General features: G+C 42.8%; 1 protein-coding gene across 2 annotated transcripts in view; it reads right to left on the reverse strand.

Annotated features, from left to right (window-relative positions):
* nckap5l (NCK-associated protein 5-like) overlaps positions 1 to 11,761 on the reverse strand; it is a 458,995-nt gene extending 447,234 nt beyond the window's left edge. Inside the window, exon 1 of one of the 2 annotated variants that reach the window (XM_055638609.1) lies at positions 11,374 to 11,761. The gene's annotated coding sequence lies outside the window, so the exon portion shown is untranslated. The remainder of the gene's footprint in view (positions 1 to 11,373) is intronic. The other variant, XM_055638606.1, reaches the window with a different exon arrangement.
* Between the last annotated feature and the right edge of the window lie 4,475 nt (positions 11,762 to 16,236).

Raw genomic sequence — 16,236 nt, forward strand, 5'->3', positions numbered from 1 at the left:
GCTATCCTTAGAGATATATCAATAAATGTTACATATGCTTTAAAATCTTGTGCATGACGATACATACAGCATGTAAACCATACGACCTCCCGCAAAAAGCAAAATCCCAGGACAACCTGGGAAAACAATCTAGGAAATTCTCTCTGGCAAGCACTGACACGACTTCAAGTGATATAAATGAGATCATGCTGATCCTAATAATTATTTTCTGTATCTTAGCCATAGAAAGAAATTGATCTGCTTCTCATTTGAAGGAGTGCAGTGAATCATGTGCATTGGATAAACTGGCAGCCTGTACATTTGTTAATTTAAATTACTGGCCATCATCCAGAATCTTAGAATGAGATTGAGGGAATAAACTGAGATGTGGTGCGAGAGGTGTTCTTTAATGAAATAATAAAATGTAGATGCTATCTCTAAATCAGAATACCAAATAACAGGCACCATCCCTCCTAATCTGTCGAATTCACCCAGTGCAATTTCACCACAACTTTAGAGCAAAATGGAATGCTTTTCCAAACCAAGCCATTAGTCTAAAGGTAGTGCAACCAGCAATGAAAAAATTGCTGTCAATATACCGCCTAAAGACCAACTCCTCATTCTATCTCCCTGTGATCAACTTTCACTCTCATTCTTATCCAGAATTAACTCTGCCTAAAATATATTCAAAACCTAATATTGCTACACCTTTGAGGGAGAGTGTTAGAAAAGCCCAAGAGCCTCTCAGAGAAAAATATGTTACATCTTTGTCTTAAATCAGCAATTTCTTTTTGCACACCAATATCTACTTCTACATTCTCCCAGAAGAGAAAATGCCCTACTCTACAACCACCTGGTTCAATTCAATTCAATTCAACTTTAATGTCATCGCACAAATACAAGTATCAGTACAACAAAATGCAGTTTTGCGTCAGTCCGTAGTAGTTGTACATAAAGAGAAAAAACAAGAAAAAAATAGAAAGAGAGAAGATACAGAATAATCAGGAAATACAGAATGATTAAACAAAGGGGGACGGAGGGACCAGAGAAATCTATCGTCGGGACTCCGAGTTCAGCAGTGTGATTGTGTTGTTATAGAAGCTTTTCCTCATCCTGCTGGTACGTGACCTGAGGCTCCTGTACCGCCTCCCTGATGGGAGGAGGGCAAACAGTCCATGGTTGGGGTGTGAGGGGTCTTTGATGATCTTCCCAGCCCGTCTCAGACACCGTTTTCGGTGGAGGGCATCCAAGGCAGGGAGCGGGGCACCATGATGTGCTGCCGGGTTTTCACTCTTCTACTTCGGCCGCCAGTGCAGCTGCTGTACAGACGATACCTCACCCGGTCTTTTTTCCATACAGCATCTCTGCTGTACCATACCAGCAGGTTCACGATACAGGATCTGGGGGGACAGGTGGGGCTTTCTTGAGCCTCCTAAGGAAGTAAAGGCGCTGCTGTGCCTTTTTGATCAGCTTGGAGGTGTTGAGGGACCAGGACAAGTCCTCCGAGATATGCACTCCGAGGAATTTATAGCTGGAGACGCGCTCCACCTCAGTCCCGTTGATATGGATGGCGGTATGACTGCCTCCTCTGGTCTGCCTGAAGTCGACAATAATCTCCTTCGTCTTTTTGGAGTTGAGGATGAGGTTATTGTCGGCACACCAGGCTGTCAGGTGCTGGATCTCATCCCTGTAGGCTGACTCATCGTTGTCGCTGATCAGTCCTACTACCGTGGTATCGTCAGCAAACTTAATAATGGCGTTGGATCCGTACTTTGGGATGCAGTCGTGGGTGAAGAGGGAGTAGAGGAGAGGGCTGAGCACACAGCCCTGTGGCACTCCGGTGTTCAGTGTTATAGTGGAGGAGGTGAGGTTATTGACCCTAACAGACTGTGGTCTGTTAGTGAGGAAGTCCAATGTCCAGTTGCAGAGGGAGGTGGAGATGCCAAGTCCACTGAGTTTGGTGATCAAGCTGACTGGGATGACGGTGTTAAAGGCAGAGCTGAAATCAATGAACAGCAGCCTGATGTAGGAGTTGTTGTAGTCCAGGTGGGTCAGGGCAGAGTGTAGGGCCGCCGATATGGCGTCCTCTGTAGACCTGTTGGTCCGGTAGGCAAACTGATGGGGGTCCAGTGTGGGGGGGAGGCAGGCTTTGAGGTGAGCCAAGATCAGCCGCTCAAAGCACTTTGCAATGACAGGGGTGAGTGCCACTGGGCGGAACTGGTGGAGACCCCTTATGTTCTTATACCTTTCAATAAAGACCCACCTCACTCTTCTACTTCCCAGCAGACAGAAGCCTCACCTTCTTTTCCATACAAGACAATCTGCCTGAGGTTCAGACTCAAAAAAAGACACAAACCACAGATGCTCAAATCTTGAACAAAATACCAAGTGCACTTTCCCCTCTCTCCTCTTCCACTGCCTCCTTTCACCCATATCTCTCCTTCCGGCTTTACATTTCCATCCTCCTCTTCTCTCTTTATCTGACACCCTTTTTATCTCCTTTTCACCTCTAGCCTTTATCACTGACTCCATCCATAAGTCAATATCCCCAACCCCCACCTGTAACCACCTATCACTCGCCTGGCTTTTGTCCCACCCATCCCTCTTTTCTACAGCTTTCTGCCTTCTACTCCAATCAGTCTGAAGAAGGGTTCCAACCCAAAAAATCATCTGTGCATTCTCTCCACAGATGCTGCCTGACCCATTGAGTTCATCCAGCACTTTTTGTTTTGTTCAGATTCAAAAATCTGTTTTCAACTTCAGCTAAATTACTTTAAATCGTTCTAAAATTTGCTAATGTCCATGGCGATTCACTATTATTGTAGAACCCTTACATGCACTTCTAATTTCCTGCTTTATGCTTTTGCCTGCATTCCCCAACCAGTACATGCAGATGTTTTCACAGAACAGGAAAACTAGAAGACAGATACCATCTAGTCCTGGATGAAAGGAAACAGACCGTCTTATATTCACCACTGTATGTTCCAGTGGTTTATGGGGAAATTAAAAGCCCAGTTGGGCAAACTGATTAAGACTGAGGTGGTACACTGTTGAATGCACAATAAACCTTGCAGAATAAAAATATCACAGCTAGACAGCAACATCTGGAGAAATACAACTAGTTAAAACCAGAACTGGAATGACAGTCCATCAATGGACATATCTGGAGAAATGTGCTGAAGCAAAACACAGTTATTTTGGAAATTATATTTTATTTTTTTAATTATTAAAATATTGCTTTGAATTATAGCATACAATCTACTATTCCCTGTTATGTTTCAGTGTAGAGTTGCAAGAGGCATATATCTGCATAGTAATTCGCTAAGAAAGGCTGCTTTGCAAAATGTTTGTTCTTTTACAAAATAAGAACATTGTGTGTCAATTTAAATTACCAGCTATTCTCCAATGGCTAAAAGAGTGGATGAGAGAGAAACTACTTTAAGGTGACAAAGATCCATTACTGCCTAGGTAATGAACAGTCTCTTGGTGCCTAATGTCGAACCGTCTTTCCGTAGCTTAAACATAACTCTGATGTCCGCTATGCATTTACTGGCAGCAAAACATTCATTAGAACACAATGGCTGCATTATTTATTTATTCACTTTTCAGGACGCCCTCATTGCCCATTGCTAATCACACTGAAGAAGATTGTAGAAGAGCTCTATCCCCTTGAATAGAGGCAATTCTAGTGGGAAACAAATTCCAGGCTTCATTGGCAACGAAGGAAGAGCAGAGTTAGGATGTTGTGCAATTTGGAGGGAAACCACTGTGGGGGGCATGGTGGCGCAGCAGTAGAGTAGCTGCCTTACAATGCCAGAGAACCAGGTTCGATCCTAACTACAATGCTTGTCTGTACAGAGTTTGTACGTTCTCCCCCTGACCTGCTTGGATTTTCACCAGGAGCTCTGGTTTCCTCCAACTCTCCAAAGACGTTCAGATTTGTAGGCTAATTGCCTTGGTATAATTGTAAAAAGTGTGTGTAGGAGGATAGTGTTAGTGTGTGGGGATCGGATCGGCGTGGACTCGGTGGGCCCAAGGGCCAGTTTCCACACTGTATCTCTAAGTTAAACTAAATGCTGAATGATGTTCCAAGCTACCTGATGTCCTTGTCTTTGGTGTGTGTATTTACAAGTTTAGCAAGGCTATTGGAAACGCCTGAATGAGTAACTGAAATGTGTTTTGTGAACAGCATTCACTGCATCACCACCTGATAATAGCAGAGAATAAGTGGCCTGGCAGCCCATAATGTGGGACACCACTTTGGATATTGTTGAGCTCCTTGATAATTGCTAAAACCAAACAGCTCTGTACTAAAATTTAGTTTGTTGTTTGATCTGCATTTCGTAATCCCTTTTCCCTCTTCCTGAAACTTCAGCCTTCATCTACTCTTTTCCTTGGTAATTCTTATGGTTTCTATCCCATATCTCCTCAAACCTACAATAAATGCTTCTCATTCATGTTTTGCTCTTGCCACTCTTCCGCAATTATCTCCTCATCCCTAATGCTGACTGACATTTCAAGCTGTTTCTTTAAACGTTTGGAATAACCGCAACTTCTTTCATAAGTCACAATATTATTCCTCGATTGCACTCGTTCCAACAAAATCCTGGCATTTTCCAAATTCTGCTTCCTCTCTCAAGTTACAGAATGTATCACTGAAGCATGAAGATACACCCATTATTCCTGTTCAGATTCCTACACTCCCAAACAGCAAGCAAACTCTTTACTCTATGCTTTGTATAAACAATGAATTATATAGCCCCCTTAGACAATAAACTAATTTGAATTGGAATCTGAATCTGAATGTATATTCTAACTGTAGGCCAATTCAAACATCAGGTTCTAGGAAAGGTCAATAGCCTGAAACATTAATTCTATCTCCACAAATGCTGCCTGATTTGCTAAATGTTTCCAACATTTGCTCATGTTATATTATATTTGCATTATCAAAGACAAATAATTATCTTTCCACTCATGCTGTTCCCACTAGAAACTTTATTTTGACCAGAAAGTTAACTGGACTAGCCACATAAATACAGGGACTGCAAGTATAAATACAGAGACTACAAGTATGTGTCAAGTCCTGAGTACCCTGTGGTGTGTGACTCATCAAAGCCTTTCTGGTAGAAGTCCAGGGAATAATGGAATACTCTTCGCTTGCTTTACAACATCTGGTTTAAAACAGTGTGTTTGATTAACGTTCCATCTATCAGGCGAAACATTCACTCCCTCCACCACCATTGCTCAGACGTTGCTGTGTACATTGCAGTAACACATCAGAGCCTCTAAAACTCAATCTTGACAAATTGGAAGATCAAAGACTACTGACATGTGGGAACATCACCACCTGCAGGTTTTACTTCAAGTCTCTATCCATCCTGCCTTGCAAATAAATCACTATTCCTCCATTAATGGTTCGGTCAAAATCCTGGAACTCTGTACCTAAAGGCACTGAGATGTACAGTTACCAAAAAAAAACTTCAGTGGTTCCAGGCGATAAACCACCACCTTCTCAAAAGCAACTGCCTTTGTGGTAATGTACTGGATTCATATCTGGAGGCCTGAACCCTTGATCGGGAGACACAAGTTCTAATGCTACTCTGGCATCTGAGGAATTTCAAAGCAACTAAATCAAAATATCTATCATAAGAACATGGTGTTGGTAATGTTGACTGTGAACCACTGTTTAGTTTACTTTAGTTTAGTTCAGTGTAGAGATACAGTACAGAAGCAGGCCCTTCAGCCCACCGAGTCCATGCCGACCAGCAATCCCCCATACACTAACCCGAAACCCGCTGAGTTTCCTTCGCTCCATAGATGCTGCCTCCCATGCATGCTGAGTTTCTCCAGCATTTTTGTCTACCCCCGTACATTAACACTATCCTACACACTCGGGACAATTTACAATCATACCAAGTCAATTAACGTAACCTGTATGTCTTTGAAGTGTGGTAGAAAACCAGAGAACTCAGACAAAACAAAGTTTGTATGTTCTCCTCATGCAGGTCACGGGGAGAACATACAAACTCCGTACAGACAGCACCCATTGTTAGGATCAAACTCAGGTCTCTGGCGTTGTAAGGCAGCAACTCTACTGCCCAGTGCTGTTGTTATGTTCTTCAGCAGAAGAAATCTTCTATTTCAATCAGCTTGATTTGTATGTGATCCAAGACCCCCGACAATTTAGTCAGCTCTGAAATCATGTAGCATCACTCAGATGATGGGCAATTTACGATCAGCAATAAATGCTTGCCTACTCAGCAATGTGCATACCCCATATACATCAATCAAAATTAAATCTACTTTCCGTGTCTTCAATTTGCATTGCACGTTATTATTCAGAATTGTTATACGTTTTTTCTCAAGATCACAGCAGATGAAAATAGCAGTTTGACCTCCTTAGATGATCTATTTTTAAAAACAATTAGTTTGGGGGGGAATTTATCAATGTTCAATGACAAAAACGCATGATTGCTATGTTTATTATGTTACATTGAGGCCTTTTTACTACTCATTTTTCATGAAGTAATAATCACAATGAGCCTCGAATATGTGCTCTTTGCATAAGAAGTGCCTGTTGGTGTGGAAACCTCTGAAGTAAAATGGGCAAAATAAAATCAAGCTTCGGTTTTTATTGCAATTATTCATTATAAACAAGCTTGTTTCCATTGGACTCAAGTGAGCTGGAAATCCTAGCATTTCTGCAGCAGAATAGTTGCATTAGTGCTTAGTTTAATTTAGAGATACAGCGTGGAAACAGGCCCTTCGGCCCTCCGGGTCCGCACCGACCAGCGATCCCCGCACATTAACACTATCCTACACCCACTAGGGACGATTTTTACGTTTACCAAGCCATTTAACCTTTGTACGTCTTTGGAGTGTGGGAGGAAACTGAAGATCTCAGAGAGAACCCATGCAGGGCATGGGGAGAACATACAAACTCCGTACGGACAGCAACCAGAGTCGGGATCGAACCTGGGTGTCCGGCGCTGTATTCGCTGTAAGGCAGCAACTCTACCGCTGTACCACCATGACTTCTTTAGTGTCCTTGCATAAATGTTGAAGACCTGGACGTGGAGGTTGTTCCACTGGCAGTGAGATGCTGCTCTCTTACCTCATGGGTAGAAAGTCAATTCATTTGAATGAAGAGGAACAGCTGCTCGAGGGAAGGGCAAGAATTAGGTCCTTTACACCATTTAAAAAATTAATTGTAGGGGGAACGACAGGAGAGTGGGACTGAGTAGCTGGCTCCAGGAGGAGCCTGCAAAGGCTTGATGAGTCATAGTGATGAACCCTATCACTACTGCGCCATAGATTCAATTAGAACATAGAATAGTACAGCGCAGGAACAAGACCCTCAGTCCACAATGTCTGTGCCAAACATGCCAAATCCAACTCTTATCCGCCTGTACATAATCCATATCCCTCCGATCCCTGTTTAGTTTAGTTTAATTTAGTTTGGTTTAGAGATGCAGCATCGAAACAGGCCCTTCGACCCACCAAGTCCACGCCGACCACCAATTACCAGTTCACTAGCTCTATCCTACACTCTCGGGACAATTTACACAAGTCACTTAACCTACAAACCTGTATGTCTTTGAGATACAAGAGGAAACTGGACCATCCGGAACAAACCCACATTGTCACAGGGGGAATGTGCAAACTCCGTACAGATAGCACCCATAGTCAGAATTGAAATTGGATCTCTGGCGCTGTAAGGCAGGAACTCTACCCACTGAGTTTCTCCAGCATTTTTGTCTACCTTTGATTTTCCAGCATCTGCAGTTCCTTCTTAAACAAATTATCCTTCACTGTTTTTTTCAGTTTTAATGTGATCCTGCCAGCTTACCCTCACTATCCAGTTGGCTCCACTTCGATCCTGTGTTATTTTCACCTGGCAGCTTCCATTGCATACACACACGTCTATTCTCCTTTGGTCATATCATTCCAGGGTACTTGCTCCACATACGACAGCAAGTATCAGCTGTGTTCCAGTTTGCAACATTCTCTGACTCCGAGCTGTGAGTTCAAGTCCTATCCCAGACAGCTGAGCACAGACATCTATGTTGACACTGCAGTACTGGTTGGTATTGGATGCATTGACAAAGGTGCTGTCTTTCTGCTGGAACAATAACCGAGTTCCCTTTCAAGCCTAATGCAAACACTAATGGTGGCCACATACTGCAGCCCAACCATAGAAGTCTGGATAACCAATAATCCAACAATGACTTTACTACGTAATTACTTCATTGCAGCAAGTGTCTTGAACAACCTGAGATCATGAATGGTGTTATATAAATGGAACACATTCCTTCCTCCAATTTATATTTCCTTCCACAAATGCGTTGCATCTCGCTCGCATTTTAATCCTCAGTGATCCCTTCTCCACCGAGGACACACAGATTAAGTGGCCGCTTTGCCGAACATCTCCAAGTGTAAGTGTAAACCTAAGATCCCCATCACTTGCCAAATCCCACTTGAATCTTTCCACTAATTCCACTGTTAAAGAAATAGATGTTTAGCACATGGAGCTTGTTCCATTAATCCATTGGATCAGGGAAAATCTGTGCCTCAACTCTATTTATTCTCCATATCCCTTGATGCCTTTACCCAACACAAATCCATCAATTTCAACATGAAAAGAAATAGCATTTCAGCTGAAAGAGAAGATTAAGAAGGGTTAAGTGGCTTTTTCAAGCTACTAATAGTTTTCACACCCGTCAGTGGGATTGATTCTGTAATTTGCTGTCAAATGAAATAAACCACCTAATCAATGTGAAAGGTTTAGATTTGTTTCTACTAAACTTGTAACTTACTGTTTTCCTAGACCCTTCAATTGGTTAATTGAATCTTAATTCCAGCATACTGACAGTCAAATCTTGAAATACATATATGAACGTGCTGATAGGAGTATTTTGGTTCTATATCAGGTGGCTCTTGATAAACAAAGAAAATGTAATAGGGCATTCTGCACTTAGGAGAAAGATTTTTATTTCACCATACTGGTAGTTCTGTATAACCCAATGGGTTCATTCCTAAGAAATGGACAATAGACAATAGGTGCAGGAGTAGGCCATTCGGCCCTACGAGCCAGCACCGGCATTCTATGTGATCATGGCTGATCATCCCCAATCAGTACCCCGTTCCTGCCTTCTCCCCATATCCCCTGACTCCGCTATCTTTAAGACCCCTATCTAGCTCTCTCTTGAAAACATCCAGAGAACTGGCCTCCACCACCCTCTGAAGCAGAGAATTCCACGGGACTCACAACTCTCTGTGTGAAACTGTGTTTCCTCATCTCCGTTCTAATTGTATCACTCCTTATTCTTAAACTGTGCCCCCTGGTTCTCCAGGGAACAAGTTTCCTGCCTCTAGCATGTCCAAACACTTAAAAATCTTATGTTTCAATAAGATCCCCTTTCATTTCTTTGCTCCTCTTGTTATGAAGGTCAACAAGCCATTTGAGAGATCCAATGCAGGTAAATGTAATTAAGATATAAATCAACATGATGTAATTGAACAGCTTATCAGGCTTAAGGAATGAATAGTCTATTCCTTACAATATATGTTTAAAAAAAACAGATCCAACGTAAGAAGTTGTATAAAGCCACAATTTATAGAGTGTGAACTGATTATATGAGTGACCCGGGATATTTTGAACAAGTAAAATGGCATAAAACCCAGAATGTAAATTTACCGTTTTATGCTTAACTCAGACATTTCCCTTTGTGGTAATCCTTCATTCTCTACAACTCAAAGACAAAAGGGACTGCTAATGCTGGAATCTGGAACAAAAAAATAAGATCTCAACCAAAAATGCTGGCATACACCTTTTGCCTCTACAGATCCTGCTTGAGCTCCACAGATCCAAAACTTACAAATGTTGTGATTGCAACCATAGCAATGGGGTCAAGGAAAGTGCGTTCACGTCGCGGCCCTGTTTTCACCAATCTATCCACCACCACGCACAAGAAGCACAAGAAGCGCAAGAAAGACACCATTGTACTCAGATGCCGAGCTCTGGCTGAACAACTTCTAATCTTGTGTGTGGACTCGATAAGAAGAAGAATTATAGCAATATCATCACTGCATGGTGAATGAAGGAGCAACTGGCTACCATTGGACTTTGAATGTGCAGGCAACTGTAGAAGTCCACGTCAGCCTGAAGGACCGATGCTGGAACACATAACTGCTTCCTTTGGTACTCAACACATCATAGTGTCCAGTAGATAAGAGACACAAGATGCAAGAATAACTCAGCAGATCAGGCGGCATCTCTGCAGAACATAGATAGTGATATTTTGGTTTGGGACCCGAAACTTCACTTATCCATGGTCTCCAGAGATACTGCCTAACCCAGAGTGTTACTCCAGTACTTCAATCTTTGAAAACCAACATCAACTTTGGATTACTTCTCCATTGTGGCCAGTGGTGGAGCAGTGATTCGCTGAGGCAATTCAGTGCACTTTACCTCAGTGCTTTCAATACTCTACTTAATTTAAATGGTGTTAATTACTTAGTAGTGCAGAAGTTTGTTCATGAAATCTATGCTACACTATCTGTTAAATGTTTAATTTGTTGCAACAAAAGTTATTGCTTCCTTGTTTGCTGCCCATGGGAAATCCGCAATGTGATTTGTTGCTATGCCAGATTACAATAGCTGGTTACAGGTGTTCTCCTAAACAGATGCAGATTGAAACTAATGTTGGGAATAAGGAAACTCATGAGCTGGCCAGGTCTTTGAGTGTGGTCCACTTGGTCGGCATGGACAAGTTGGTCCGAAGAGACTGGTTCGCCTGCTTTATAAATTGATGACTTCATTCAGTAGAAAATTCGATTTATGTACCAAAAGAGAGTTGAATAAATAAATCAGGCTGTTTCAATAATATGCTTCTCTAAGATTCCATGTATTCTTATTGTTTTCTTTCAAATAGAAAGATTAAACATATTTAAAAGAATGACAGAAGCAGCACAGTGGTGCAGCGGTAAGGTTGCTGCCTTACAGTGCCAGAGACCCAGGTTTGATCCTGTCTACGGGTACTGTCTGTACGGAGTTTGCACACTCACCCTGTGAACGCATGGCTTTTCTCCAGGTGCTCCAACACTCCAAAGACGTGCAGGTGTGTAGGTTAATTGGCTTTTATAAAATTGTAAATGTTCCCTTGTGTGTAAGATAGTGCAAGTGTACGAGGTAATCGCTGGTCGGCGCGGACTCTGTGGGCCAAAGGGCAAGGTTCCACGCCGTATCTCTAAAGTCTTAAAATGTCTAGATTTCGGGGAGAATAATCTGTGCAATTCTTTGAACAGTGCCACACCCGACAAACTACCAATGTATGCACTCACCTCCCCGCACGCAATTGAAGACTAGTCTTAATATTTATTTTGTTTACCTACCTGCTGTGACGAGGTGATTTAAACGACAGCTAAATGTATTCCTGCCTCTTGTTTGAACGATTTCAGCAACTTGGTGCCCAGTACAAACAGCATCGGTGTTGGAGCATTGCCTCAGAGTAATTCTTCAGGGTGGTGCGTCTAACCTTTTTGTCTGTGATTTGTGCTGTTGTGCAACTTGCATGACAAAAAAAAAGCTTTAAGGTGGAGGACTAAGGCACAGAACAGGTTTATTAAAAGTAACGCCCTAAATGTAGGAAGAGGTTATACAGCAGATTGCACTATTTTTAAATTTTTCTACTTACAGGTTTTCCATGTCAGAGAAATGGTGATAGGTGTGGCAATCAGATAACTCTGCTGATAACCACATTGGAACTCCCATGTCTGAGTGTCATGATGACCCAACAAGCTTGACAAAACCACCCTTACATGTTATACAACAATCCAGCTACCCACGAGCGCGACAGTTCTCACACACTTTGAAGCTGAAAACCACCATGCTGCCAGAAAACAATCATGTTTATCAAATGAATGCTATAGATTCCCAAACTTCAGACAGTGACAAAGTTCCCAGGACATTCCTATGCAAGTTACCTTTGTTTAAAGGCTTTCAGAACGGAGTAACCAGTCAGTCGATTGACATTGTAATTAATCTACATAAAACAGAAAAAAAAGTCATTAGTCCTCTTCTCCTTCTTTTTGTGAAATCTATCTCCAGGGCGAATTGATAGAGACTCCAGCAGGAAAGCATTTCATGCCAGACAGTGCCAAGTAATTACATTTGAATGCTCCCCAAACCTATCTAGGCATGTGAAGAATTCCAGCATCGTGTTTATTTCCACTTCAATTCTACCTCAACCTCAAGATTATAGTAGCCTGACACAATGACTTGACGAGCCTTTGAAGAAATGGGTAGCTTTGGTCCTCTGGGTCTCATTCCCACCCTTCCACTTGATTATGAGCCACGAGAGTATCACTAAACTGCTGGGGATTAAACCATGATGGAGATTAAATCATCAGTGCTTTCAATGCACTTTGTAATGGCACTTTCAAATTAGTCCCTATAATCAGGCTGTCATTGTAACTTCATGAATGAAGCCTCACCCTTGAATACGTAGCAGTTTTTATACATGGCCACCTTGCCTGGAATTCACTGTTTGAATCACTTCAATCAATTTTCCACACCTGTGGTAGCATCAAAATTAGCTTTGAACAAGTTACTAATGACATGCAATATGACTATAACAAAGATCATCTACCTCTCCTCACTCTATCTATCTAGAAAGATAATGGCCCCAGAGGTGAGGAGCATGAAGAAATAAGATGGAGGTTTGGCTGATGGTGCGAAGGCTACTGGAGAAAAGAGAAGATATCATACTTCGGTGAGAAGATTTTTTAATCAGAAAAATAATCTCTCCCTCAATATCAGCAAGATGAAGGAGCCAGTTATTGACTTTGGAAGCATGGTGAAGTATATGCCCTTTTCAGCATCATATGTGGAAGTGATTGAGAGCTTCAAGTTCCTTGGCGGCAATATTACCAATAATCTGTCACGGACCAACCACATTGATGTGACAGCCAAGAAGGCACACCAATGCTTTACTTCCTGAGGAGACTGAAGAAATTTGGCATATCTCCAGTGACCCTTACAAACTTCTCCAGATGCATACTGTCGGGTCATAACAACTTGGTTTGGAAACAGCTCTGCCCAAGACCGCATAAAATTAAGGTTGTCGATGTAGCCCAGTCCATCACACAGACCAGACTTACCACCATTGACCCTTTCTACATTTCACACTGCCTCAGAAAAGCAGCCAACATAATAAAAGACTTGTCCCACTACAGTCATTTTGTTTTATCTGTGTTCCTGTCTGGCAGAATGTACACCATCATCTCAGGAACAGCTTCATCCTCACCACTGTCAGGCTCCAGAACGGTCCTTCCATAAGCTAGGATAATGTCAATTCACTTGGGGACATTGGGCTATGTCTGAGAAATGTTGTAATGCACTAATAATGGATGTCTTGATGACAGGAGCAGGGAGATACGGGACCTGAATGTGTGGCTGAGGAACTGGTGCAGGGGGCAGGGATTTAGATTCTTAGATCACTGGGATCTGTTTTGGAGTAAGGGGGAACTGTACAAAAGGGACGGATTGCATCTTAACAGGTGGGGGACCAGCATTCTGCAGGCAGTTTTGCCACTGCTACACGGGTGGTTTTAAACTGAATAAGGGGGTGTGGGGTGTCAAATGGGATAGTCGAGGATAGAGTTAAAGGGAAAGAAAGTAAAGGGATAGTTAATGACCCCAGAATTAACAAAAAAGGAAGCTCACAAAGGGATAGGAGAGTATGGCCAAGTGTAATAGGGATCGATGTGAAAGGTGAGATGCGTAAGGAATTAAAAGTATTGTATATGAATGCGCGAAGTATAAGAAGTAAAGTAGATGAGCTTGAGACTCAGTTAGAGGTTGGTAGATATGACATTGTGGGGATTACTGAGACGTGGTTGCAGGAGGATCTGGCCTGGAAACTTAATAATCAGGGTTATACATCCTATAGAAAGGACAGGCAGGTGGTCAGAGGAGAGGGGAGGTAGGTGCCGAACACTGGCCGTGCAGATATCGAGATTGAAAATATTGGGAATTATCGCGTTTGCTCACTGCATTTCATCAACAGTAAGGCATTATTTGTGTTTTTTCTTGATTCTTTTAGTATCTAAAAAGTTTCAGAAGTGATAAGTCTGGCTGTAAAATTTTAAAATCGAACATGGTTCTGAAGTGGGTTTTTACATGCAAAAAGAAAACGCTTCTGAAGCTGAATTTATCGTTAAAAAAATCTCCAGACTTACGAGTGGTGTGTGGAAAAGTAAGTTTTCTATCATTATGCCATTGAGAAGTATATTTTGGCAAATAATAAAATGGCCTGACAGCTTAAACACCCAATCCCTTTCAATAGGATATTGTCAATTTGCTGAGGTTGATTATGTCCAATTAACAGCTAACAATTATGCCATTCCTTGGCTTGCATCTGAGTAAAATGTAATTCAATACCCACGTACGGTTTGCAATTTTTTTAAGGATACTGCCAGCCCATCAGCTGTGTGACTGAACTGCCAGCGGACCAGCCGTGAGTAAGTGAATTGCCAGCCCACCAGCTGTCAGTGACTGCACTGCCAGCCGTGAGTAAGTGAACTGCTGGCCCACCAGCTGTCAGTGACTGAACTGCCAGCCCACCAGCCGTGAGTGACTGCACTGCCAGCCCGCTAGCCATGAGTAAGTGAACTGCCGGCCCGCCAGCCGTGAGTGACTGCACTGCCAGCCCATCAGCCATGAGTAAGTGAACTGCCAACCCACGAGCTGTAAGTGACTGAAGTGCCAGCTCAATAATCCATTTAGTCCATCCTCTCCCCCTTCTCTCTCACAGAGTCGGTCGCCTGTTTTGGGCAGAATTTCTGGCAGTTTCTCAGCTGCCAGCCTGCCAGGTCCGAGTGACTACTGCCACGCCTTAGTGACTGAGCTGCCTGGCCTCAGTGACAGAGCTGCCAGCCCAATAATACATTCGGCCCATATTGGCCATACTAGCCCTCTGGAACCCAGTCCCTTCAGCCCACAACACCCATACTAGCGCAAACAGAAAGCCTCCCCCACCCCACCCCACCCCCACCCCCACTGGCCTGCAATATTGGAATTGGTGGAGAGGTGGAATAATGCGTTGGGTGACCAGACCTCTCGTGTGATGCTGGGACCCAACGGGTCCCACTTAGACTAGTAATATAGATAAATGTGAGGTTATCCACTTTGGCAGCAAAAACAAGGGGGCCGATTATTATCTCAATGGGGTTAGGTTAGGTAAGGGGGAGGTGTAGCGAGACCTGGGCGTCCTTGTACACCGGTCACTGAAAGTTGGCTTACAGGTACAGCAGGCAGTGAAGAAAGCTAATGGAATGTTGGCCTTCAGAACAAGAAGATTGCAGTATAGGAATAAAGAGCTTCTTCTGCAGTTGTATAGGGCTCTGGTGAGACCACATCTGGAGTATTGTGTACAGTTTTAGTCTCCTAATTTGAGGAAGGACATCATTGTGATTGAGGCAGTGCAGCGTAGGTTCACGAGATTGATCCCTGGGATGGCGGGACTGTCATATGAGGAAAGATTGAAAAGACTAGGCTTGTATTCACTGGAGTTTAGAAGGATGAGAGGGGATCTTATAGAAACATATACAATTATAAAAGGACTGGACAAGCTTGATGCAGGAAAAATGGTCCCTAAGTGGGGCGGGTCCAGAACCGGGGGCCACAGTCTTAGAATAAAGGGAAGGTCATTTAAGACTGAGGTGAGAAAAAACTTTTTCACCCGGAGAGTTGTGAATTTATGAAATTCCCTGCCACAGAGGGCATGGAGGCCAAGTCACTGGATGGATTTATGAGAGAATTAGATAGAGCTCTAGTGGCTGGTGGAATCAAGGAATATGGGGAGAAGGCAGGCACGGGTTATTGATAGGGGACGATCAGCCATGATCACAATGAATGGGGGTGCTGGCTCGAAGGGCCGAATGGCCTATTCTCTATGTTTCCATGTTTTGTGAGAGAGTGGCAGACTAGTAGAGTAGCAGGGGTTGAGGATCAGAGACTGAGATAAAAGACTTTTGAGAGGATCAAAATGAGAGCAGGAATAGCAGCAGGGGAAATGTCCCAGATAAAGAGGAATGAAGTTAAAAAAGAAAGATGCAGCAATTGAAGTCCAGTATGTTATTGCATTGGCGGATTTACTGATGAAGCTAATTATATGGGTTTAAAAATGAAGGATATGTAAAACCAGTTGTGCAGCAGGAAAAGAATAAGTGGCAAAGTTGAAGGTCAATCTTAAG

Source organism: Leucoraja erinacea, chromosome 7 (genome assembly GCF_028641065.1).
Source record: "Leucoraja erinacea ecotype New England chromosome 7, Leri_hhj_1, whole genome shotgun sequence".
NCBI lineage: Eukaryota > Metazoa > Chordata > Chondrichthyes > Rajiformes > Rajidae > Leucoraja > Leucoraja erinaceus.